Genomic DNA, 25,515 nt, shown 5'->3' with positions numbered 1-25,515 from the left:
TCACATTTGTAGAAGCCGTTCTGTTGCAAGGCTCCCCTCACCACACCATGTCAGTGACTCTCTAGTCACCATCCCCAACTTTTTTATCTTCCACTTGATGTCTACATCCCTTTCCCTTGAGTCCTAGAGGCTATAGTCTGCACGTAAACATTCCAAATGTCTACATCTGAATAGCCAATTTCTCATTTCATGCGTTTTCCTTAATTATTTCTTGAGCATCTTAAAGCTTTCGAGCACTTCCACCAGAAAATGGGCAAAGAAAGCACATACACATAAAGAGGCAATGTATTTGTAAGTCACAGCACTGAAAAAAAAAAAATTGCCTGGGACAAGACATTATGATTCATTAAACTCCCTGACCGATTCATTTGACTTCTCTGTGAAACTCCTTCAAAAAATATTAAACACAACCCATACACATTGTAAAAATAAGAAGTTTGACTAAGATCTTTTTGGATTCCAAAGAACAAATTAAAGAATAAATTGATAAAGCATTAGAGCAATTACTTTTGAAAATTTCCAATTGTAAATTCATTCTCTACCTTTTTGAAATGCAAATCTTCTACAACACAGGAATGTTTTCCTTAAGGTCCTGGGAGCCATCCCTTTGAAACATAATCACTAAAAAGGATAGGACCCCTGTCTCTGATCTCAGTGGAAGGGTATGAGCCTGACTTCAATAAGTAGACAAGTAGCAAACACAGATGGCCTAACCACACCAAACAGATTCCCTCCACTATCCTCTAGGTCGGTTGTTATGTTTTTGTTTTGTTTTTTTTCCCCATTACCTCACCCTCGTGTCTAAAAATCCTCCCACCTTTTGTTTCCAGGGAATTGAGTTCAGTCTCTCTACCTTATTGCAACATCTTGATCCCTATTGCAATGGTCTTGGATAAAATCTTCCTTTCCATTTTTAACAAGTATCCAGTGCAATTTTTCTTTTATAGTATTATAGCAGGGGCTGAGAAAGATGTGGAAGAAATATAAATACTATTATCAACCTATAGAGTTTATAATCTGTTTAATAAATAAAAACACACAAAAGAATTAATGAAAAAGTAAGAGGAATAGAGGTTCTATGAAAGAAGTCAATGTGATTTGAAAATAGTCTGTAAATGAAATCATTAGCTAACACCTATGTGAACCCAAAGGTAATATTGCCCAAAGGGCATCATCTCTGACTTTGCCATTGACTACTCTTTAACTTAAGCAGGTTACTTAATAATATCTGTGCATTCTTGGGGTACCTGGGTGGCTCAGTCAGTTGAGTTCCCAACTCTTGATTTTATCTCAGGTCGTGATCTCAGGGTCCTGGGATAGAGCCCCGCATTGGGCTCCATGCTCAGTGGAGAGTCTGGCTGAGGATTTTCTGTCTCCCTCTCCCTCTGCCCCTCCCCCCACTTGCACACTCTAAATAAACAAATAAATACATCTTTAAAAATAACAATATCTGTGCATTCTTTATTTATGAAATAGGGAGAGTAGCTGATTTACCTATGTTATGAGACTTAAAAATAGCTAATAATTATTGAGCACTTAGGATGGGGCAGGTGTTATGTTCTAAAATGCTTTACCTGTATAAATCATTTGATTCTCACAAATTTAGGTATAACTATTTTCATCCTTATTTTACAGGGTAGGAAACTGAGGCACAAAGATAGTAAATATCTTGATCAAAAGTATCATCTCATAAATGGCTGTCCTACAACAAAAATCCAAGCATTATACCCTACTACTTGTTTACATCTGTGAAAGTGCTTTCAAACCACAAAAACCAAACACATGGAAAATAAATAAATATAAAAAGAAATGAATGTCCACTCTGAGAAAAAGGGAAAGCTTAGTTGATTTCGGAAATTTCTCTGATTTTATGCGTTCTGGTATGTGGGGAATAATAAACATAAACTCTGTAAATTGTAATTTCCTGTTACACCTTCCAGTTTCTACATTCTAAAAGAACACAAATCTGTCTCTCTTTTTCTTATTTAAAACACTGCTTAAATATCTATACTCTTGGATCAGAAGCATCATCTCTCGTGAATGTTTTTCTTCATAATACTGAGAAGGACAGATGGGAATTTGTGCCTTCTCTCCACTGAAAGCAACAGGGAGAAAGCCTTGGAGCTGTGAACCCTTCCTTTTGTTTACTCTGCCTGGCCACCCGCCCATAGCAGCCACTTGGATCTCTCCCTGAGAGCTTCGATGGCAGCTATTCTGAAGGTCAGGTCTGTGCTCCACTCATCTGTCACTATATTCCTTATGATTTTCAGGCAGAAGACTGGTAGAATTGAGCTAGGTTATTGATAAATATTGATAGTTGTGTATGAAAACGTACTAGTGCATATGATCTTGTTCTGATGTGGGAGGGATTTCTGTTCTCTTGACTCTCCTCTCTTTTGCTCTTTGCTTTTCAGTTATTTGCATGCTTGTTAACACACATCCTGTAGGACAAGCAAGGGCAAGGAGAGCTATATGTACACTTAAATGAAACCATTCAGGTAGAATTGTAAGTCAGGGTCTGACAGGACCAAGCTAGAAATGACAGACTTCTGCTGTTTGACTTTTGGTTGTGGGGCAATAAGGAATTTTCCTCTTTTTCGCATTGTTCTTTTCTGGCATATTTTTCATAATTGTGAAAAAAATAAACTTGACACTTTGAAAATACATTAAATGTTAGCTTCATTTTTCAGAAAAGCATTAACTGTTCAATATCTTAGAAAACATAAGCAAAAGGTGCAGTTTCTTTGTATGTTCAAAATTGATTTTATCTGGATGCCAAGTATTGGATCAACCCTAGAAGTCTAGAAGAAAACCATTTTACCATCGATTCAACAGACATTAAGTTGGGCTGCTCAAAAATTGTCTCTTGCTCCTATAAATTATTAGTAGCATTAACAAGAATTACTGCTCATGTATTATTGAGTACAAACTTATTGAGCACCTAATATGCTCCTAGTTATGAGTGTTACATGATGTGGTACTCAGCTTAGTCAAACTAAATTGTTACACCAAACAAGCAGCAAGATGATCCATCTTTTCAATGTAGATATTTATCCTATATAAATTCTTACTCCTTCATATATTTTGCTGCCTAGCTAGCAAGATGATTAATAGGTAGGTAGAGGACACATGTATATGATATGAGACAATAGTATTGTATAAATATAAGACAATTCAAATTTTAAAAAAAAGAATAACACACAAAACATACAAGCTATAAAATGAATGTTCTAAGAATAAAATTTCTGGAGGTCAATATTCATAGGGTGAATCAAGGAAACTAAAAAGTAGATAAGGTCTAGCAATTTTGCTTTTAAGCCCAAGCACAATATGACCCCCAAGAGAATCTAAATGCTTCAGTGATAAGACAGAGAGCCTTAAATGTAAGGCCTGGGGGGAAGTAGAATCTTCTCTCTTCTCCTGGGGAAAGTAAAATGTCAAAGATAGACACAGAATAAGGAAGAGTATTTCCAGGAAGCTGGGAAAGTGAATGTTTATAAGGAACCAAAGACAGAAGGTGAGAAACAGAGAGCAATCACCAATGCATACAGTCACATGATCAATCACCAACTAGTACAACAGCCAGATTATTCCAGGAACAAAGCTGGCACTTAAAAAGTCTATAGAGTCTAGTATTTGGAATGTGTTTAAGTCCCATTCCTTTAGCTCTAAATATTAGTGCTTTACCAAATGAATGCTTCTGCAGATTCTAACACTCTAAGTGGAATTAATTGTGTGACATGTACACATGTCACTCAAAATACCCCAAGAAATGAAGAGGAATGTGAAGATTAGTGAGGGCTGGAGTGGCTAGGGGAGGCTTCATGAATGAAAAAGAACCTGAACTGGACATTGATGAATGGGCAGAAATGGACTGGCAGAGAGTGGTGAGGGAGAAATTAGGGCAAGAAAATTTTGGGGAGGAAAAGAATGGAAGCAGCAATGAGGCAATGTCAAGATAAGTAGAAGGAAATGAATTTTCACATGAATTGATCCAAATTATAGTTGGCCTCTGCAATTTTAAATGCATTCCTGAACACTAACTTCAAGAGTAACAAAATTATATAATTTGCTCAACTCAAATGACAAAATTTATGCTAGTTGCAGTAAAAATGTTGACTTTTTAGTTTACATTTTTTTTTAATTTTACAGTGGATGATGGAGTACACAGTCTGAGTGAGGCCTGCATTGAAATGTATATGGTCAGGGTTACATCAAGCACTATTTAGTTCTGCTTAAAGCCTTCCATGGGCAATTGTGAGAAGAGTGAGTCCGAAGAGGGAGAAGGGAACACTCATTTTTCCCTAGGTTTTCTCAAATATCAGGCAAGTCTCACAGAATGTGACATTGTATTGCCAATGCTGACTTCACATTAGGAACAGCTTATGTGTGAACATTAAGTGGACAGAGACAAAAGTGTCAGATTATAACTTGACATCCAATGGAAGGTGGTAATTCAGTTCTAGCAAGGTCATTTATTATTCCCTTTTGGGTAATATATTATGGATATTTGTTCCTTGAACCTTCATTCAGTTATAACTCAACATCCATGTACTCCTAGCTGTTCAAGTAAAACTTTCAGTGGAAGAAAATTTCAAATAATTAACACTGGCAAAGCCATATTTTCCTTGCTCACTAGTCAATTAGGATGAATGTAGTTGTACATACACAGTGCATCCATTGTTATAAACTCTTATTCACATTATATCTTCCCAGACACCTTTTGCATATCTAAATTGTACAGTGTATATCTAAGTCTCTTAAGGCCAAACTCAATATATAGTCCCAGCATACAACCTTCCTTGCCAATTCCCATCTTCACTAATCTCTCCCTCTAGACTATTTTTTTTTTAACCTTAAAATAGAATGAAAGATTAGAGCAACAGAGCATTATGGTTTATGAACTCAGGTAATGGATTTAGATATGCTTGAGTATGGACCACTGTTCTGCTATTTTCTTTATGCTATCAGGCGATTACTTAATCTTGCCTTAGCCTCAATTTTCTCTTTGTTAGAATGGGAACAGCAGCAATTTTCAGGAATGTTACTTGAATTAAATGAGACATTTTCCAATATGCTCTGCATGGTGCTTGACTGTAAACTCTCGATAAATATAAGGCATCTTTGGTAATAATGATAATGATATTACTATTAGTCAACCAAAACAGAGGAATCTTTAAAAAATGGAATAACAATTTTTGGTACTCACTGTGACTACAATGCTTTTTCTGTCAATAAAAATCCTAGTTATCCTTTAATACTCTGTTCAAATCTTACATCTATCATTAAGACTCCCAAATACCTCAGTAACCATTATTCTCCTTTGAAATCTCCTACTATTCAGAGGAAGTTACACAAAATTTTAACATGATTTATTGAATACAGAATGTGCCTTGAATTCCAACACACCTATGCTTGAAACCCTTCTCTGTAATTTCCTAGCCATGTATCATTAGACTAGTATCTATAATTGATCAAATACAAGGGACTTTCCAAGTTCCAAATGAGAGGATCCAAAAGAAGTTTTAAGTTTGTAAAGTGAATTACATATTTGCTTTTAACATTTAATTCTCAATTTAATAATAAATTCAAAAGGAATTATTAAATAAAATAATGTACTTAAGGCATTCTTTTCTCATTTTATAAAAATGTATCTAAACTCTTTATAATCATTTTTGACATCAGTATCTTATAAATAGAAGCATTTGTAAGGTCATCAAATACTATTTTCCTGATCTGGTTGAGACACTGCCCTTTTGAAATTTCTGAAAAATGCAGTCAGTGGAAATTTTACTTCAAGTCTCAAGTTTTATTTGCAAAGCTTTGGCACAGATTTTTGTTACCATTTGTTTTGTAGGAATAACTGGGATCCTAATGATTTATTGTATTGTTTTTTTTTTTTTTTTAAAGATTTTATTTATTTATTTGAGAGAGAGAGAATGAGAGAGAGCACATGAGAGGGGGGAGGGTCAGAGGGAGAAGCAGACTCCCTGCCGAGCAGGGAGCCCGATGCGGGACTCGATCCAGGGACTCCAGGATCATGACCTGAGCCGAAGGCAGTCGCTTAACCAACTGAGCCACCCAGGCGCCCCTATTGTATTGGTTTTCTAAATGATTTTCAGAAGTCTCATTTATACTTATCCCCATTATTTGGAATCATTATTAAACCATTATTAAATTATCCATTATTAAATTTCTTGGCATTGTTTTTTTTTTTTCCCCAATTCTCTTTCTATAAGTGTTTAACACTAGCTGTGACTGAGGTTTTTCAAGCTAGGGTGTCTTCCTCATATGCCATTTTCTTGTGGAAAATAAGGTAATTTGAGATACTGCTCCAAATTTTGAGCACAACTGAAGAATTCAACCATAAGGCTATCCCTTTTTTAAGGGATAGTTTCCTCTCTGAGCATATGTGGAACTTACCTTCTTTGAGCATCAACCATCTTACTTCTAAAATGGTGCTATCTGTATCTACAGTTACAGAACTGTTAGATCATTAACTAAATGAGATGGCATGTAGAACACCTGGTATTGTGTCTAGCACATTTTGCATTTTTTATACATTTTAGAATTATAAGGAATCACAATTATCATCAAAGAATACAGATGCTCAGATAAGTTGCCCAAAGCAATGCAGCCATTGCTAGTGTTCATGCAATCACAGCTAGTGTTAAACATTTATAGAAAGAGAATTGGGGGAAAAAAACACTTAATGCCAAGAAATTTAATAATGGATAATTTAATAATGGTTTAATAATGATTCCAAATAATGGGGATGAGTATAAATGAGACTTCTGAAAATCATTTAGAAAACCAATACAATGGTTGCCAAAAATGAGAAGCCAAGTTTCCCAAATCTATACTCAGCTCACCCTTGGGTAAGCTTTTAAAATGCCTTTTTTAAATTGAATGTACTATGGATGAAAGTAAATCATTTCAGAACTAAATTAATGGAATACTAATTTGTAGAAGATTTTTAAAAGATGAAAAAGAGAGGTGAGTGGCCCCAATCTCTGGCATATGGGGGTTATAAAAAAAAAAAAAGGTCAATGACTTTTGTCACTGTCACAGAAATGTAACTGGCAAGGAGACAATACGTTGACAATTATGTTTTCTGTTAGGACTTTTTATTTGATAGTGGCTTGATTCCTGCTGGTGTAAGTTTTAGTTTTCCAGTACACAAAATACCTGAATTTATTCTGATCATGTTTGACCTTTCAAGTAAGAAGAGTTTTCTAATCAAAATTGTTTAATTAGATATCTGCCTTTCATATGTACTATTATTTACTTGAGGCATTTAAAAATTGATTCACTATTCCAGAAGTAAATATATTTATAGAAGAATTTTATATCACTACAATTATATCTTTGTAACTAGTTGGGTGTATTTGTTACTAATAGAAATTAAATTCACTCATTAAAATACATACACAACTATCAAAACATAGATATTAAAATGTAAATGGATGTTTATTTAAATATGCTTGCCTTTGTCTGCTAGTTCACACGGCAGTTTGGGAGCACATGTTTGGCAATTAGAGTCCTGAGTCCTAAGTCTCAGGACTGCCGATCATCCTGTTTCATCACTGGTGGCGATTATCACTGGTCTTTTTTTTTTTTTTTTAAAGATTTTATTTATTTATTTGACAGAGAGAGACATAGCGAGAGAGGGAACATGAGCAGGGGGAGTGGGAGAGGGAGAAGCAGGCTTCCTGAGGAGCAGGGAGCCCAATGTGGGGCTCGATCCCAGGACCCGGGGATCATGACCTAAGCCGAAGGCAGATGCTTAACGACTGAGCCACCCAGGCACCCCTATCACTGGTCTTTTATGTGAACTCTTTGCTGTAATCAGAACTCCTCATTTTCATTCACACATTCTTGTAAAAATTGTCAATATTATGACATTGTGTTATACCTGAAAAGACTATCACTTTTCTTTCCATCTATCAAACTTGCTGATTTTTCAGATCCACTCTTATCACTCCAGAGAACTTTCCTATGACCCAGTATTGTCTTACCCCCATCTTGTTCACAGTTCATATAGCTCTTATTGTCATACTAGGCCATGTAGAGTTTCCAAGCAGAAGGAAACCTGAGAGGTCATGAAAATTATCAGTAAGAAGACTGGAGCCCCAAAGGGCAAAATGAAATTTCCAGATAAGGGGAATATGTTCATTTTAGCCTGTGTTGCCTATGCTTTTGGTGTTTCATCTAAGAAATCATTGCCACAATCAATGTCAATGAGCTTTCTTCCTATTTTCTTGTAGGGGTTATATTATAGTTTCAGGTCTTACATCTAAGTCTTTAATCTATTTTGAGATAATTTTTGTAAGCAGTGTAAGATAAGGGTCAGGACTCCACTCTTAAAAATTATTGACAATCCTATAGCTTTTTTTTTTTTTAAAGATTTTATTTATTTATTTGACACAGAGAGAGACAGAGAGGGAACACAAGCAGGGGGAGTGGGACAGGAAGAAGCAGACTCCCCACTGAGCAGGGAGCATGATGCGGGGCTCGATCCCAGGACCCTGGGATCATGACCTTAGCTGAAGGCAGATGCTTAATGACTGAGCCACCCAGGTGCCCCAAAATGTATTAAGATTTTAAAGTCTGTTTTAATTTATAATATGGAAATATTAATATATAACCCCTATGAATAAAAGAGCTATAGGATTGGGGCACCTGGGTGGCTCAGTTGTTAAGCATCTGCCTTCAGCTCAGGTCATGATCCCAGGGTCCTGGGATCGAGCCCTGCATCTCCCTCTGCCACTCCCCCTGCTTGTGTTCCCTCTCTTGCTGTGTCTCTCTCTGTCAAATAAATAAATAAAGTCTTTTAAATAAATAAATAAAATCTTAATACATTTTAAAAAATAATAAACCCCATTCTGTGTTGACATAAATAACTTTTATGAAACAAAATGACTAATTTATAAAACAGTATTTGGTGAGAATAGTATTGTTTTATATTTTTGAAAATCCATGTGGCTTAATGAAAGACAGGTTTTCATATCTGCTTCTTCTATGGCTAATTTTATGTGTAGACTGGGCTAAGGAATGTGTTGGGAAACATTAGATCTGGATGTGTCTGTGAGGGTATTTCTGAAAAAGATTAGCATTTACATTAGTAGACTGAGTAAAGAAGATCCACCCTCACCACATCAACTGAGCATCATCCAATCCAATCCCTTGGGAGACTGAATAGAACAAAAAGGAAGAGGATGGGTGAAGTTGTTCTTTTCACTTGAACTGGGACATCCATCTTCTGCCCTCAGACATTGGACTGGGACTTGTACCATAGGATCCCCTGGTTCACAGGCCTTCAGACTCAAACTGGGTTATACTGCCCACTTCCCTGGTTCTCCAGCTTTCAGACAGCAGATAAAACCCTGACTGGTACAGATCCTTAATTCCATATTTGCCAATATGTTATTTGGTTAAAGTATATAATGGCAAGGAGCAGATGGCAGAGGAGTAGGAGACCTAAATTTCGTCCGGTCCTAGGAATTCAGCTAGATAGGGATCAAACCATTCTGAACACCTACGAACTCAACAGGAGATGGAAGAAAAGAATAGCAGCAACTCTCTTAACAGAAAAGCGACCACTTTCTGGAAGGCAGGACGTGCGGAGAAGTGAATCTGAGGTGATATTCGGGAAGACAGATGGCAGGGGAGGGGGCCTCCGTTGGCCACTTCTGGCAAGTGATAGAGCAGTGCAGCACAAAATCGGAACTTTTAGAAGTCAGCTCCACTGAGAGATGTCGCTCCAGTGGCTAAGCGGGGGGGTGGAACCCTCGCAGGGACAGTGTGGTCTCAGGACCCTCGGGGTCACAGAAAGTCCGGGGGTGCCTGAGTGAGGCAGAGCTCCCAGGTATCGGAGCGGGGAATCCGGCTGCAGAGACAGAGCCGAGGGGCGGGCTCTCAGCTCAGGGTTGCCATAAACCATGATCCGCGGCACAGTCGGGCCACTGCTCTTCCAGCAGGGACCCAACAAGTGGCAGATCCGGAGAGACTCCCCTTCCTCCCCTGGGAGCACACTGCAGGGATCTGCTGGGACTAGAGACTCCAAATGGGGTCGTGTGCCAGAGATAGAAACGCTCGGTCACAGGCTGGGTGAGCTCGGAGTACGGCCAGAGACGGGAGTGATTGACTGCTTTTCTCTGGGGGCTCACTGAGGAGTGGGGCCCCAAGTTCTCGGCTCCTCCGGGGTAGAGATTGGGAGGCCGCCATTTTCACTCTCTTCCTCCAAAGCCGAACGGAAAGCTTGCAGGGAACAAAAGCTCCCGAGAGCGAACCCAAGCAGATTACTTAGCCGGACCAGCAAGGGCGGGGCAGTTCCGCCTCCGGCAAAGACATTTGGGAACCACGGCAACAGGCCCCTCCCCCAGAAGATCAGCAAGAACAGCCAGCCAAGACCAAGTTTACCGATCAATGAGAATGACAGAACTCCAGCACTAGGGGAATACTGCACATAGAATCCATGGCTTTTTTCCCCCTGATTCTTTAGTCTTTCAAAGTTAATTTTTTTAAACTTTTTTTTAAAAATTTTTCTTTTTCCCGGGGCGCCTGGGTGGCTCAGTCGTTAAGCGTCTGTCTTCAGCTCAGGTCATGATCCCAGGGTCCTGGGATCGAGCCCCGCATCGGGCTCCCTGCTCAGCGGGAAGCCTGCTTCTCCCTCTCCCACTCCCCCTGCTTGTGTTCCCTCTCTCGCTGTCTCTCTCTCTGTCAAAAAATAAATAAAATCTTTAAAAAAAAAAAAATTTTTTTCTTTTTCCCTTTTTCAACAAATATCTTATCAATCCCTTTTTTAAAAAAATCTTTTTTATTTTTCATTTTTAGAGTCATATTCTATCCCTTCATAGTATTTAATGTTACTTTTGGTGTATATATATATAAATTGTTCTCTCTTTAAAATTTTGGGATACAGTTTTTTCTAACAGACCAAAATATACCCTAAATCTCTAGTGTATGGCTTTATTCTTGTCTCCTGCCTGATCACATTCTCTCCCCCCCTTTTTTTTAAATCCTCTTCTTTCTTTTTTCAACCAACTTTTTATCTTATCAATTCCTTTTATAAAATCTTTTATAATTTTCATCTTTATAGTCATATTCAATCCCTTCATCATATTAACCCTTATTTTTATACATATATAAGTTTTTTTTCTTTAAAATTTTGGGAGGCACTTTCTTCGAACAGACCAAAATACACCCAAAATCTAGTGTGTGGCACTGATCTATGCACCAGCCTGATCATATTTGATCATACTGTTTTATTTTTGTTTGTTTGTTTTTCTCTTTTTCTTTTTCTTTTTTTTTTTTTCTTTCTCTCCCTTTCTTTTTCCCCTGGTTTCAGGTCTCTTCTGATTTGTTTAGTGTATATTTTTCTGGGGATGTTGCTACCCATTTTGTTCTCTCGTTCATCTATTCCTCTCTGGACAAAATGAAAAGACGGAAAAAATCACCTCAAAAAAAAGAACAAGAGGCAGCACCGACTGCCAGGGACCTAATCAATACGGACATTAGTAAGATGTCAGAACTAGAGTTCACAATGATGATTTTAAAGATACTAGCTGGGCTTGAAAAAAGCATGGAAGATACTAGAGAAACCCTTTCTAGAGAAATAACTAAAATCTAACCAAGTCAAAATCAAAAATGCTATTAATGAGGTGCAATCAAAAATGGAGGCTCTAACTGCTACGATAAAGGAGGCAGAAGAGAGAATTCGTGATATAGAAGACCAAATGATGGAGAATAAAGAAGCTGAGGAAAAAGAGAGAGAAACAACTACTGGATCACGAGGGCAGAATTCAAGAGATAAGCGATATCATAAGATGAAACAACATTAGAATAATTGGGATCCCAGAAGAAGAAGAAAGAGAGAGGGGGGCAGAAGGTATATTGGAGCAAACTATAGCAGAGAACTTCCCTAATCTGGGGAAGGAAACAGGCATCAAAATCCAGGAAGCACAGAGAACCCCTCTCAAAATCAATAAAAATAAGTCAACACCCCGACATCTAATAGTAAAACTTACAAGTCTCAGAGACAAAGAGAAAATCCTGAAAGCAGCTCAGGATAAGAGATCTATAACCTACAATGGTGGAAACATTAGATTGGCAACAGACCTATCCACAGAGACCTGGCAGGCCAGAAAGGACTGGCATGATATATTCAGAGCACTAAATGAGAAAAATGTGCAGCCAAGAATACTATATCCAGCTAGGCTATCACTGAATATAGAAGGACAGATAAAAAGCTTCCAGGAGAAACAAAAACTAAAGGAATTTGCAAACACAAAAGCAGCCCTACAAGAAATATTGAAAGGGGTCCTCCAAGCAAGGAGAGAGCCTAAAAGTAACATAGACCAGAAAGGAACACAGACAATATACAGTAACAGTCACCTTACATGCAATACAATGGCACTAAATTCATATCTTTCAGTAGTTACCCTGAATGTAAATGGGCTGAATATCCTAATCAAAAGACACAGGCTATCAGATTGGATAAAAAAATAAGACCCATTAATATGCTGCCTGCAAGAGACTCATTTTAGACCCAAAGTCACCCCCAGATGGAAAGTGAGGGGGTGGAAAACAATTTACCATGCTCATGGACACCAAAAGAAAGCTGGGGTGGCCATCCTTATATCAGACAAATTAGATTTTAAACCAAAGACTATAATAAGAGATGAGGAAGGACACTATATCCTACTTAAAGGGTCTATCCAACAAGAAGATCTAACAATTGTAAATATCTATGCCCCTAACATGGGAGCAGCCAATTACACAAGCCAATTAATAACAAAAGGAAAGAAACACATCGACAATACAATAATAGTAGGGGACTTTAACAGACCCCTCACTGAAATGGACAGATCATCTAAGCAAAAGATCAACAAGGAAATAAAGACTTTAAATGATACACTGGACCAAATGGACTTCACAGACATATTCAGAACATTCCATCCCAAAGCAACGGAATACACATTCTTCTCTAGTGCCCATGGAACATTCTCCAGAATAGATCACATCCTAGGTCACAAATCAGGTCTCAACCTGTACCAAAAGATTGGGATCATTCCCTGCCTATTTTCAGACCACAATGCTTTGAAACTAGAACTCAATCACAAGAGGAAAGTCGGAAAGAACTCAAATACATGGAGGCTAAAGAGCATCGTACTAAAGAAGGAATGGGTCAACCAGGAAATTAAAGAGGAATTAAAAAAATTCACGGAAACAAATGAACATGAAAACACAACTGTTCAAAATCTTTGGGATGCAGCAAAAGCAGTCCTAAGAGGAAAGTATGTAACAATACAAGCCTTTCTCAAGAAACAAGAAAGATCTCAAATATACAACCTAACCCTCCACCTAAAGGAGCTGGAGAAAGAACAGCAAATAAAGCCTAAATGCAGCAGGAGAAGAGAAATAATAAAGATCAGAGCAGAAATCAATGAAATAGAAACCAAAAGAACAGCAGAACAGATCAATGAAACTAGGAGCTGGTTCTTTGAAAGAATTAACACGATTGATAAACCCTTGGCCAGACTCATCAAAAAGAAAAGAGAAACGACCCAAATAAATAAAATCATGAATGAAAGAGGAGAGATCACAACCAACACCAAAGAAATACAAACAATTATAAGAACATATTATGAGCAACTATATGCCAGCAAATTAGATAATCTGGAAGAAATGGATGCATTCCTAGGCATGTATCAACTACCAAAACTGAACCAGGAAGAAATAGAAAACCTGAACAGACATATAACCACTAAGGAAATTGAAGCAGTAATCAAAAATCTCCCAACAAACAAAAGGCCAGGGGCAGATGGCTTCCCAGGGGAATTCTACCAAATATTTAAAGAAGAATTAATACCTATTCTTCTGAAACTGTTCCAAAAAATAGAAATGGAAGGAAAACTTCCAAACTCATTTAATGAGGCCACCATTACCATGATCCCAAAACCAGACAAAGACCCCATCAAAAAGGAGAATTACAGACCAACATCCTTGATGAACATGGATGCAAAAATTCTCACCAAAATACTAGCCAATAGGATCCAACAGTACATTAAAAGGATTAATCACCATGACCAAGTGGGGTTTATTCCTGGCCTGCAAGGTTCAACATCCACAAATCAATCAATGTGATATAATACATTAACAAAAGAAAGAACAAGAATCATATGATCCTCTCAATAGATGCAGAAAAAGCATTTGACAAAGTACAGCATCCTTTCTTGATCAAAACTCTTCAGAGTATAGGGATAGAAGGTACATACCTCAATATCATAAAAGCCATCTATGAAAAACCCACAGTGAATATCATTCTCAATGGGGAAAAACTGAGAGCTTTCCCCCTAAGGTCAGGAACGCGGCAGGGATGTCCACTATCACCACTGCTATTCAACATAGTATTAGAAGTCCTAGCCACAGCAATCAGACAACAAAAAGAAATAAAAGGCATTCGAATTGGCAAAGAAGAAGTCAAACTCTCACTGTTTGCAGATGATATGATACTTTATGTGGAAAACCCAAAAGACTCCACCCCAAAACTGCTAGAACTCATACAGGAATTCAGTAAAGTGGCAGGATAGAAAATCAATGCACAGAAATCAGTGGCATTCCTATACACCAACAACAAGACAGAAGAAAGAGAAATTAAGGAGTCAATCCCATTTACAACTGCACCCAAAACCGTAAGATACCTAGGAATAAATCTAACCAAAGAGGCAAAGGACCTGTACTCAGAAAACTATAAAAAAACTCATGAAAGAAATTGAGGAAGACACAAAGAAATGGAAAATCATTCCATGCTCATGGATTGGAAGAACAAATATTGTGAAGATGTCAATGCTACCTAGAGCAATCTACACATTCAGTGCAATCCCTATCAAAATACCATCCACTTTTTTCAAAGAAATGGAACAAATAATCCTAACATTTGTAGGGAACCAGAAAAGACCCCGAATAGCCAGAGGAATGTTGAAAAAGAAAAGCAAAGCTGGTGGCATCACCATTCCGGACTTCAAGCTCTGTTACAAAGCTGTAATCATCAAGACAGCATGGTACTGGCACAAAAACAGACACAACTTGACATCTAGTTAACATTCACCTTCCAGTGACACTTTATATCACTCCCTAATCTGGCTGTTTTCTTCTCCTATGACTATACCTCCCTGCTCCTCCTGAGGACCACTGTTCTTCCCCTATTCCAACTATGTGGTTCTGCTAGGGATACCAGTCTAAAATCCTCCATCCCACAGCTACAAGTGTGGACTTGTGGTCCAAGGTTAGAGAAATAAAATCCTTTCAGAGATCTGTATACTGCTGAAGTAGGGACATGTAAACCCACTCCTAACCATGGACACTGAAAGGGAAGATGAACTCTAGAAGAACCTGCGTTGTGTCTCCCAACAAAGAAACTAGTCTGCAAGGTAGGAAAAAAAACCAAAAAACAAAAAAAAAACAAAAAAACGAAGCTGAGACTCAGTGGAGCAAGATGAACAAGATGAAGAGGCAGCTCTTTTGGCAATTTGATTCCCTGAATTTATTTTACCTAACAATCAACTTCACCTTTATCCTTCACTGTTAACAAAGGAAAAAAATCCTTTTGTTTTTTTAAGCAAATTTGAGCACTGTGAATTCTGTAAGACTGTTGAATCACAGATCTGTACCTCTGAAACAAATAATACATTATATGTTAAAAAAAAAAGAAGAAGAAGAAGATAGCAGGAAGGGAAAAATGAAGGGGGGAAAATCGGAGGGGGGAGATGAACCATGAGACACTATGGACTCTGAGAAACAAACTGAGGGTTCTAGAGGGGAAGGGGGTGGGGGGATGGGTTAGCCTGGTGATGGGTATTAAAGAGGGCACGTTCTGCATGGAGCACTGGGTGTTATACGCAAACAATGAATCATGGAACACTACATCAAAAACTAATGATGTAATGTATGGGATTAACATAACATAATAAAGTATATAATGAAAATCTGGGCTCACACAGATATATAGTTGGGAGAAAAAAAAAGTCTTTTTTTCCCCTAGATATTTGCACATATTCCCTTTTGATACTACACCAGAACTTGGAAGGAGTAGTTTCCTAAAGGCTAGTTGCAATGTGGAAATTTAAGACCACATCAATAAACTCTTTAAACATTGTTACACTTAAAATATCTCTTTTTTTTTTTTTAAGATTTATTCATCTGAGATAGCATGCACACGAGTGGGGGGAGGGGCAGAGGGAGCAGCAGACTTCCAGCTGAGCAGGGAGCAGAATGTGGGGCTCGGTCCCAGGAGATCCCAGGATCATGACCGGAGTCATAGGCAGATGCTTAACTGACTGAGCCACCCAGGCGCCCCTGAATGAATCTTTACCCATACATTGTTTTTAAAATCTCTTACAACTTTCACTTGGAAAACACTGGTTTATGACCAAGCTGAATTTCTAAATGTTGACACATTTCATTATAAGCTATCAAGAAGTCAGATTCATTAACATTGCCATTGATTTCCTTAGAAAAGTTTTTAAGTGTTGGACAACTTATCCAGGTTCGTGTGGTACATACAGATTTTCCAAAATACTAATTTTTATTTGAAAGTTTGATAATACTGTCATTTGTTTTCCTTGAAGTAACACGCTCATGCATTTGCTTTTGAGAAAATACCTAAGTCTGAATAACTATATTTTGTCAGTCATTATTGCAAGGAAAAATTGATTTTTCTATGAACAGAGTGGCTACTTTAGCATGCCACTGGATTGCCCAAGTGCTTTTCCTGGAGATAGCCATCTAACATCATTATGGGACAGAAGTACTTTATGTGCACCTACCATTTTTTTCATATAGAATATCAAATACATATTTCACCAAAGACATTCTTAAATGAAACTGGTATATTTTTACTTCAAGTGTGTGGTGATCAAGAATAAAAACAATTACTAGTATAATTTGGTACCACCTCATTGACTCATTCTAAGGCACCAGCAGTTTTATAATTTCAGTACTGTCAGCGTAAATGTCAGCACACTGAGAAAATGACAAACTGAAAATATTAAACACACTGTTCTAGTATTATTATAAAAATAATTTTGACAGTAAGGATTCTCTGAATAGGTGTTGGGGATCCCCCAGTGGTCAATGTACCATGCTTAGAGAACACCTGATTTAAAGTTTTATATTATATATATATATATATATGGAGAGACAGAGAGACAGACACACACCAATGCCACATTTTGGCCAAATTATGTTTTCCAAAGCCAACAGCAGTGCCAGCAATTTGATACTCTCAGAAAATAATTATCCCCTCCTCTTAAACACAGGATTGCTATTTATAAGGTCTCCAAGTAGCAGGAGTTTCCCTGGTGTTTGCTTTCTAGTCTACAGCTGTTAATCACTCTGAGCTACCAACTCAGTTAAGATCAAGCACAGACTCATAAATTGACGAGTAGCTAATGACTATTATTATCTTGACTGTAACCCTCCATTCTGCGGAATCACTTTGACTCTCAACTATCAAATCGCTGCCACAAAGCACTTTATATTATCAGTTTTGGAAATACATGGGGGTGTGTATTATAAATACGTTTTTTTTAAAGCACTGTTTTTTTCCATCTTTCCTCTTAAGATTATTTATTTATGAAGCATGGCACTCTTTTGCACAACACCAGGAAGCTTTCAAAAGAGAAGCAGAACACCAGAAAAAGGAAAAGAGAAGAACAATATAATGAAGTGAACATATATCTACCCGATAAGTGATAGTAATGCATTCCGAATACCTATACAAAGATAAATAAAAATATTTTAAGAGTGGAGATATGGAGGACTACATATGTGAGGGAAAGGAGTGCTTGTTTTTAATTGTGTTTAAGGTGAAAAAACAAACAAAAGTGAAACCCCAATGCTCAATAATCTCAACATCTTGGGAAAATAGCTTATTGTGTCACCACCTAAAGTAGCCAATGATGAGATAGGTCTACCGATGCCTCACTTTATTGTGTACGGGCTGTCAGCTTAATAGTGACTATAACAAAGGCAGTATTTCCTGAGATGAGAAGGAAAGAAGTGGACCCATTTGTTAGGTAGTTCAGGAAGCTGCATGGAGTGTTTGACATACATGACCTGACATGAGTCCTCCCGGGAGTCCCTAGATGTTTCTTCTCTCCCTGCATGTTCTTGCCTGGGGGACTATAGTTTAAAAAAACAAAAAATAATCAGGAAAACTGTATCAGTCTTCAATGTCTTATTGGGAATTTTTCCATTGCCTTGTCTTACATATTTTTGTGTGTGTTTTACTATTGAACACGTTGTTTGATTTTCTTTTTAATGAAATGTTTTTCTGTTTCCTTTGAGATTCCAAGAGACAGTTGTCATGTGCCACATGAATAGGGCAGATATGGCTCCAAAGGTTTATTGGGTTTATGAGCCATAATATTGAGATATTTAACATTTTCTAGTAAAATGTAATTCTGCTTATCACATTAGAAGATAGTTAAAAGGGCGAAAAACCGAATTGAAAGGGAGAAAAACCTGAACCCCAGATTAATTTCTTGTTAGTAATAGGACATAAAAATTGCCTTATTAATTCAGCTTTTATTTTTTTTAAGATTTTATTTATTTATTTGACAGAGACACAGCAAGAGAGGTTAACACAAGCAGGAGGAGCGGGAGAGAGAGAAGTAGGCTTCCTGCAGAGCAGAGAGCCCAATGCAGGGCTCGATTCCAGGACCCTGGGATCATGACCTGAGCTGAAGGCAGATGCCTAACGACTGAGCCACCCAGGCGCCCATAATGTCAGCTTTTATTCAAAGGTCTAATTCTACTCTTTCTGCCCTCCTGTGCAAAACTGTAGTAAAAGTCATGTTTTGTTAACCATATTTTCCTCCTCCAAAGTAATAGCTGATTATTGAGTATTCTTATCCAAACAACAGGGGAAGTTTGGGAATCTCTTCTTTCCCATGAGCATCCTCGCTGTAAACTTTGAGCCCTCAAAAAGAATATGTGTTTTAACACTCATGTTTTCATTAGTTTCCAACTCCTCATTAGAATGGTTTGAATTGACTTTAGTAGTAAGCCAACCTGGTGTACTATTAGTGGTTCCTTTAAATGTGTAGGTTACAGGAGGGGGCAGCTACTTGTAAAATAAAATTCATCTCTTGAGTTTAATTTTATCCATAAAATGATCCTAATCAAATTTTCTAAGTACTTTTCTCCATGCTGCCCAACATCAATTCTCCATTTAAACTGAACTATTTTACTTCTTGGCCCCTTGGACAAGACACGGGCATTTTTAACCAATTCCTATAAACTTCACATATCCTTCTTCTCTGTCTAGAAACCTACTCCGTCATTTAAAACTACCAACAAGCCCATCCCTGCTTCTTAAAATCTAGTTATCTTTCTTATCTGGACTCTTATTTAAGGGCATGGTCTTACCTAGAGAATGGAAGACTTCAACATAATGATGCTAAATAATGTCTTGAAATGGAATGATCTCATAGCAATTGAGTGCAGTTAGAAAATAAGGTCTGAACACTGGTAATGTAAGGAGGAACCAAAGGAAAAACAACTAAGAAGCAGCAGACAGGAAATCTAAAGTTAAAAAAAAAATCATGCAAAAGAAGACAGTATTTCAAGGAGGAGAGAGTCGATCTACTCTGTCAAATACTGATAAATCATGAGTCATTTTACTCCCATATTCTTTTCATTAAGTGTTAGAGGGAGATAAACTAAAAAGTTTCTTGATTTTTTTTTTTCATGGTTTTCCTAGGACAGCCTGATAACTTTTGGGAATGTCTTCTCTCATCTCTAAGCCTTTTTGTATTTCCCATTAGCACTCCACAATAAGCACTTTTTCTAATAGTTCTATTTTCTGTGCTACCAAGTTTAGCACTTAACTAGTGTACATCAAAGAACACAGTAATTTCATAAACATATATTTTATTTACCCCCAGGAGGGCCAGGCCCTCCTCCTCCTCTGCCTTCTACATCAGGGAGCTAGGCCACACATTACCACTCACAGTAAGAACTGCACCAAGTGTAAGGAATAGAATGTACTAGTCCAGGCTTTAACAATGACTCAGTACTATCAGTCAAGTCACTTGTCTTTTCAGTCATTGGAGTCCTCATTTTTAAAGCACAAACATCTGCCTGGGCCACATCAAGTAAGTCATTTATATGGTATCACATTGAATAGTATAAATTATTGAATAATTTATTATATGAAAATAATGGATTTAGTTAAATAACTGGTCAGTTCTGCATTAGTTATAATGCTTGCTTCTACATTGTTCTTCCAAAATTCTTGTAAAAATTCCCTGGGTTAGGAAGGTTAGAAATACAAGTAGCAAGGGTTGGCTTTTCTTTTTAATGTTAAAATAGGTAGTGAGGTCTTAGAGACACACGTTATACCTCTGATTTCTATTTCTGATTTTAAAAATGGCTTACATGGAGGTCTCAGTGCAAACAACTAAAATAAACTCCAAATCCAATAAAGGCAATAGAATTGTTGTATGGTGCACTTTTATTATAGGAAACAGTTCATACTGTACAGTAAAAGCTGATTCATATCATGCCATTTATCAAAAGAGGAATGAAAAATCTTCAACTCCTGCCTTGCTAACTGGGGAGGATGCAATTTTTCTTTCAACATTATGAAAAATAATACATAATAAAAATGATGAAAATAACTGTCAAGTAAGGTGACACTGGTGAGAGGCATACAGTGTTTACCTATGGCATCTTCCACAGAAAAATCTTGACTATGTCAAAGGCTGTAGAAAAATTGTCTTGAACATTTAAATTGTTCCCCTCCCTTGAAACTAAGGGGAGGGACAGGCAAGAGCACCCACATCTGCTCCTGAACACAGTGAGCTGGGTGTTAGGTGCAGGGGCTTATGGGAGTTTTCTCACTGGGTTGTCTTTCATTAGGCATCTTTGTGAGGTGGACACTATTATCCTGGTTTATTAAAAAAAAAAATGGGACAGTTCATGTAGTATGTGACAGGATTTAAATATATTTCTAAAAGATGTCCATCTTTTATATTTTGCTTTTTTTTAAACCTTGGAATGTTATTACCACGTTTCAATATTTTTTTCCTTTCACATTAAGACCTTCATCCAACCTCCTCTAAACTGAACTCATCATAGTTCTTCAGAATCTGCTCCTCTTCCTATCTCCTTAGTCAACAGTACTAGTATCCTTTGTGTCTCTTTAAAATCCTCTTTAACAACTTTTTCCTCATATGTATATTCTGGGTTCTTCTAGAGTTCAGTTATAAGAACTGCAATGTAAGGTCAAAATGGAATGAATTGCAAAGATTATTTGACACCTTTCTTGTAAAACATCCAGCTATGGTTCCTGCCTCCTTAAGCAAAGAGAGGAATTAGCTTGGGGCATCAGGGTAGTGGAGTCAGTAGACTTTTGGTGATAGCATTACAAATAAGTTAAAATCCCATTTTTTCTGCATTCATCTGCTGCCTAATCTTAGATGTCCCCAAATTCCTATTTGCCCATTTGTAACAAGAACTAACAGAACCTCATAGGCGACTGAGAGATTTAAGGAACATAAACACATGTTCTACAGATGGCATCTACACATTAGGTTCTCAGTACATATTAATCTCCTTCTCTACTCCTTTGCTTACTTTGTAACCATGTAGAAGGAATGGAAAGGATAGGAAACCAGGCACATAATCTAAAAAAGAACTCAAGATCTCAAGGAGGGGTCACTTAGAAACTTAGAAAACTTCATGGTTGGGAATTGCAGTACTGAGAAGATAGAGAAAATGGATTTACTTTAGTGGTGTCACTATCTTTTCTTCACTCAAAACCCAGGAAGAGAACATACTTCTATGTGAAATCCTGGAATCTACAGCCAAAATTTCATCTTTTTCTATCCCACAAGGTTAAAAAAAATTACAAAAACCCGCAAGTGAGTAAGTTTGAACTATCATGGAGATTAGTTTACAGCTCTCTATTTTGTTACAAGTAATTGATTTGAAAAATTGGGCATTTTATATTTTGTTTATTACAAATCATGAGAAAGAGCTCCCATGACCCGCCTCAGCACAGGCATATCTAAGACAATCAAGACTTGGTTGTGACTATGGCTCTGGGTCACTCTTTGGCTTTGAAGCAGGCAGGACTGCCCAGAGGCTTTCAGAATACATTTGCCTCTTCAGCTGAGGTCCAAAACAATTGCCTTGCTATAAACTGGATTTACATGGGAGGAACGCATGGGAAAAAACATAGTTGTCGCTAGTGGGAAGAACTAAGGAATTTATTTATTTAAAAGGCAAATTCAAATGTCTCAGAGAACACTAAAATGACAAGGTATGATCCCCTAGACTACAGTAGCCAAATAAGGGTAACTATGGTAGAAGAGAAGTTAAGACCTGAATTAAAATTCTGCCTCCTTCATTTTGACTAGGATTTTGATTTTACATAACTTAGATACTTGTCCATGTTCTTTATTTGCTTTCATGTCTGCATATTCTGTTATTCTAGATCATAATTCTTAACTTCCGTAAAGATATGTAGGCTGTTACATAGTTCCATGGAACGTATGATTTTAATGATCTGATCTTTGGAGCCATTACCCCTACAGAACATTAGCCTATGTTTCATTCAGCATATGTATTTGAGATTGCTGTTCTGTCTTCCATCATTTATTACTCATCATTGAATACCCAGGTGTGAAGAACCATTCTGAGTTCAGAAAGCCCTAAACAACGGTCTCAACATATTTCCCTTTGGATTCATTATTATTAATTCTGAAGGAAACAGAACAGCCTAGGATTTGTGAACCTCATATTATGGAAAATTTTACTCTACGGTCATACAAAGTTAAAACTGAAATCACCAGGAAACAACAGTCCCTTTCTTATTTTTTAAGCATTGAGATTATGTATAGTTGATGAAAACTAATTTGCTTTAATTCAATTTCCAATAGCTTATTACAATATTGGCTTTCCCTAATAAAGTCTATCGAGCCAAAATTAAGTATTACAAAAATAAATAGAATAGGGCACATAACCAATAGATACTAAATTGGAAAGATAATTACAGATCTTCAGACTGTCCTGTCTAATGGGGCTATAGGAAAGCCAACTTGTTAAAGGACATTAAATTGTGCTTTATGTTCAATTCTGACCTAGTCTCTCCCTAACCCCGTCCCTCTACTATTGGCACCTAGCCAATTAATGGCTACACTGCTTGTTGAAAATTGGGTTGCCACAGATTTCCAGACAATTGCTTCGGAAAAGGGTTTTGTCTTTCTTCACAAAGGCTTAATTGGAAACCTCCTGTCCCTCTGTTAGAGAAAGGCTAGTGAAACTCAGATGCAGGAATCTCAGGATCTCAACATGCTGGAAAGAGGATTTTCACAGGTCTTTAATCATGATCAACCCAAGGAAATGCACCCAATCTTACTGCATAAACTGTTTATTTTAGTTTTAGTGTTTGTAATTACTTGTTATCCTCCACTTTCACCACACTGTCAACATATTAACTTCAGCAGTGATCAGGAGGGAATTAAGTATTCTGAAAAATAAACAGGGCACCTCTGTCAGGCCTTCAGAGGTTGAAGAAATAAGAATACAGTGAATCACATGAAACTCTACCTCCTTGCCCTCCCTGCCCCTAGTGAAGCTGTGACAGTGGATTCAAAGTTTGTTCTTTTTTCATGAAATTCCAGTATGAGTAGGTATTAAGGTGTTACGGCAGAGTAAGATTATAGACTTTCCTGGAATGGACCTGAGAGATAACCTAGTCACATCCTTTATCCAAAACACAATTTCTCACTCCTGGAATTCTCATTAAATATTCATCTTTCATATCCATTCAAACACCAAGATAAATGTGTAAAACTATACTGAATTTGCTTGTTCATCCTCACTGCCATTACTATAGCCCAAGCTAACACTGTTCCCTGATTAAACTATTGCAATATCCACCGAATTATTACTTCCTTATTCTCAGCCTCACTTACTTGTTTTCCTCTCAGCAGCTGGAATGATCTCTTGAAACCAATCCGTGTCATTTCTTTTCTTGGATGATTACTTCTTCATGTTAAAATAAAGACTAACGTCTCAAGAACCCTGCAGGATCTGGATTCTGCATAACCTTCTGGTCCCATCTCAGAATACCCCTCCCCATGATGACACCTCTCCATCCATACTGGCTTTCTTTTTGTTTCTTATTTGCAATGACCAACTTTCTGTCTCCTGTTTGTGTGCTTCCTCTGCCTCTTCATTTGGCATCCATACAGAGCAGCCTTCCCAGAGACTCTCAGACTAGCCTAATTCTCCCACTGATGAGGAAGCAGAAGGCTAGCAGAAGACAAAGCATAAACTGACACCCTGCAACCTCCCCCCAGCCCCCCACTCCTAGGTGGGATATGTGTGATATTCTTCCAGGAGAGCTCCCAACTGTCTTAAGGTTATTGCTTTACTAGAGGGAAAAACCACCTTAACTTGATAATGGCAAGGCTTCCAGTATCATGTAGGTCCTCTTTAGCATATGAAAGTTCTTTTGAAAATGTCCCTTTTTTCTTACCTCCCCCAACCCCATAGTATATAATCAGTTGCTCCTCACAACCCCAGTGCAGCTCTTTCTGCCCATGGGTCCTGTCCCCATGCTTTAATAAAACCACCTTTTTGTACCAAAGACGTTTCAAGTCTCAAGAATTCTTTCTTGGCCGTTGACTCTGGACCTCACCCGACCTCACCTATATTCCAAAACCACATCACCACTATAAGTTATTATAGATCTTGTACTTGTATTTAATTGAGTTTATCATAATTGAAATTCAAGTATTTGTTTATAGGTTTTATATCTCCCCTCCTCAACCAGGCTATAGGCTTCATGAAGTAAGGAATGTTCCTATGTCAGTCTCCATTTTATCCTTGGCACTTTAAAAAGTGTCTGACGTATGGTCTGGCTCAATAAGCATTGGTTAATCAAAGGAGTAGCTGAATAAATGACATTCATTAAAAAAATAGCATTTCCAACTAGTCCTTTGTGAGATGGACCATCACACAAATTGCACAATAAATTCCATCCATTCTTAGTTTGGTTCTCGAGCTACACACAATTGGTCCTATATGGATTTTGAGATAGTATATTTCCTTATGCACTTACTGCTATTTTTTAGGATGACTTTTACTGTAACATTATCCACTTTACATAGCATTAGTTTTCAACTGCTAGCTGCTCTCCTCAGGATCTTGATTTCTATGTTACTTCAGGGATTTATATTTAAACCATTATTCACACTCACTTTAACCTGCTTAAATTGCTCAAAGAGGTAAACTTCAGAGCTGAATCCTTAAGGTAATTGTCCCTCCTTTTGTTCTAAGAACACTGATTGGTTCTTCAACCTCCCTTACATTTCCCTCTTAGTTTCCCTTTCCCTCTGAACAGCTTCTACTTTTTTGAATTAACAATCATATCCTCTACTCCATTCTATCAATCCTGCATGCATTCCCTTGGCAATTTCATCTTCTCCCATAGGC

The 25,515-nt window shown here is 37.5% G+C and overlaps 2 protein-coding genes across 4 annotated transcripts in view; one reads left to right on the top strand and one right to left on the bottom strand.

Moving 5' to 3' along the window:
* RIT2 (Ras like without CAAX 2) overlaps nt 1–25,515 on the bottom strand; it is a 474,354-nt gene that overhangs the window by 36,647 nt on the left and 412,192 nt on the right. The window lies entirely within an intron of this gene.
* The window catches only part of LOC118536237 (uncharacterized), a 568,523-nt gene that overhangs the window by 541,675 nt on the left and 1,333 nt on the right, over nt 1–25,515 (top strand). The gene's annotated exons all lie outside the window — the stretch shown is intronic.

Source organism: Halichoerus grypus, chromosome 13, assembly GCF_964656455.1.
Source record: "Halichoerus grypus chromosome 13, mHalGry1.hap1.1, whole genome shotgun sequence".
Lineage (NCBI taxonomy): Eukaryota > Metazoa > Chordata > Mammalia > Carnivora > Phocidae > Halichoerus > Halichoerus grypus.
Note: the sequence above shows the minus strand (reverse complement) of the source record. Positions and strands in the feature narration are given on the sequence as shown.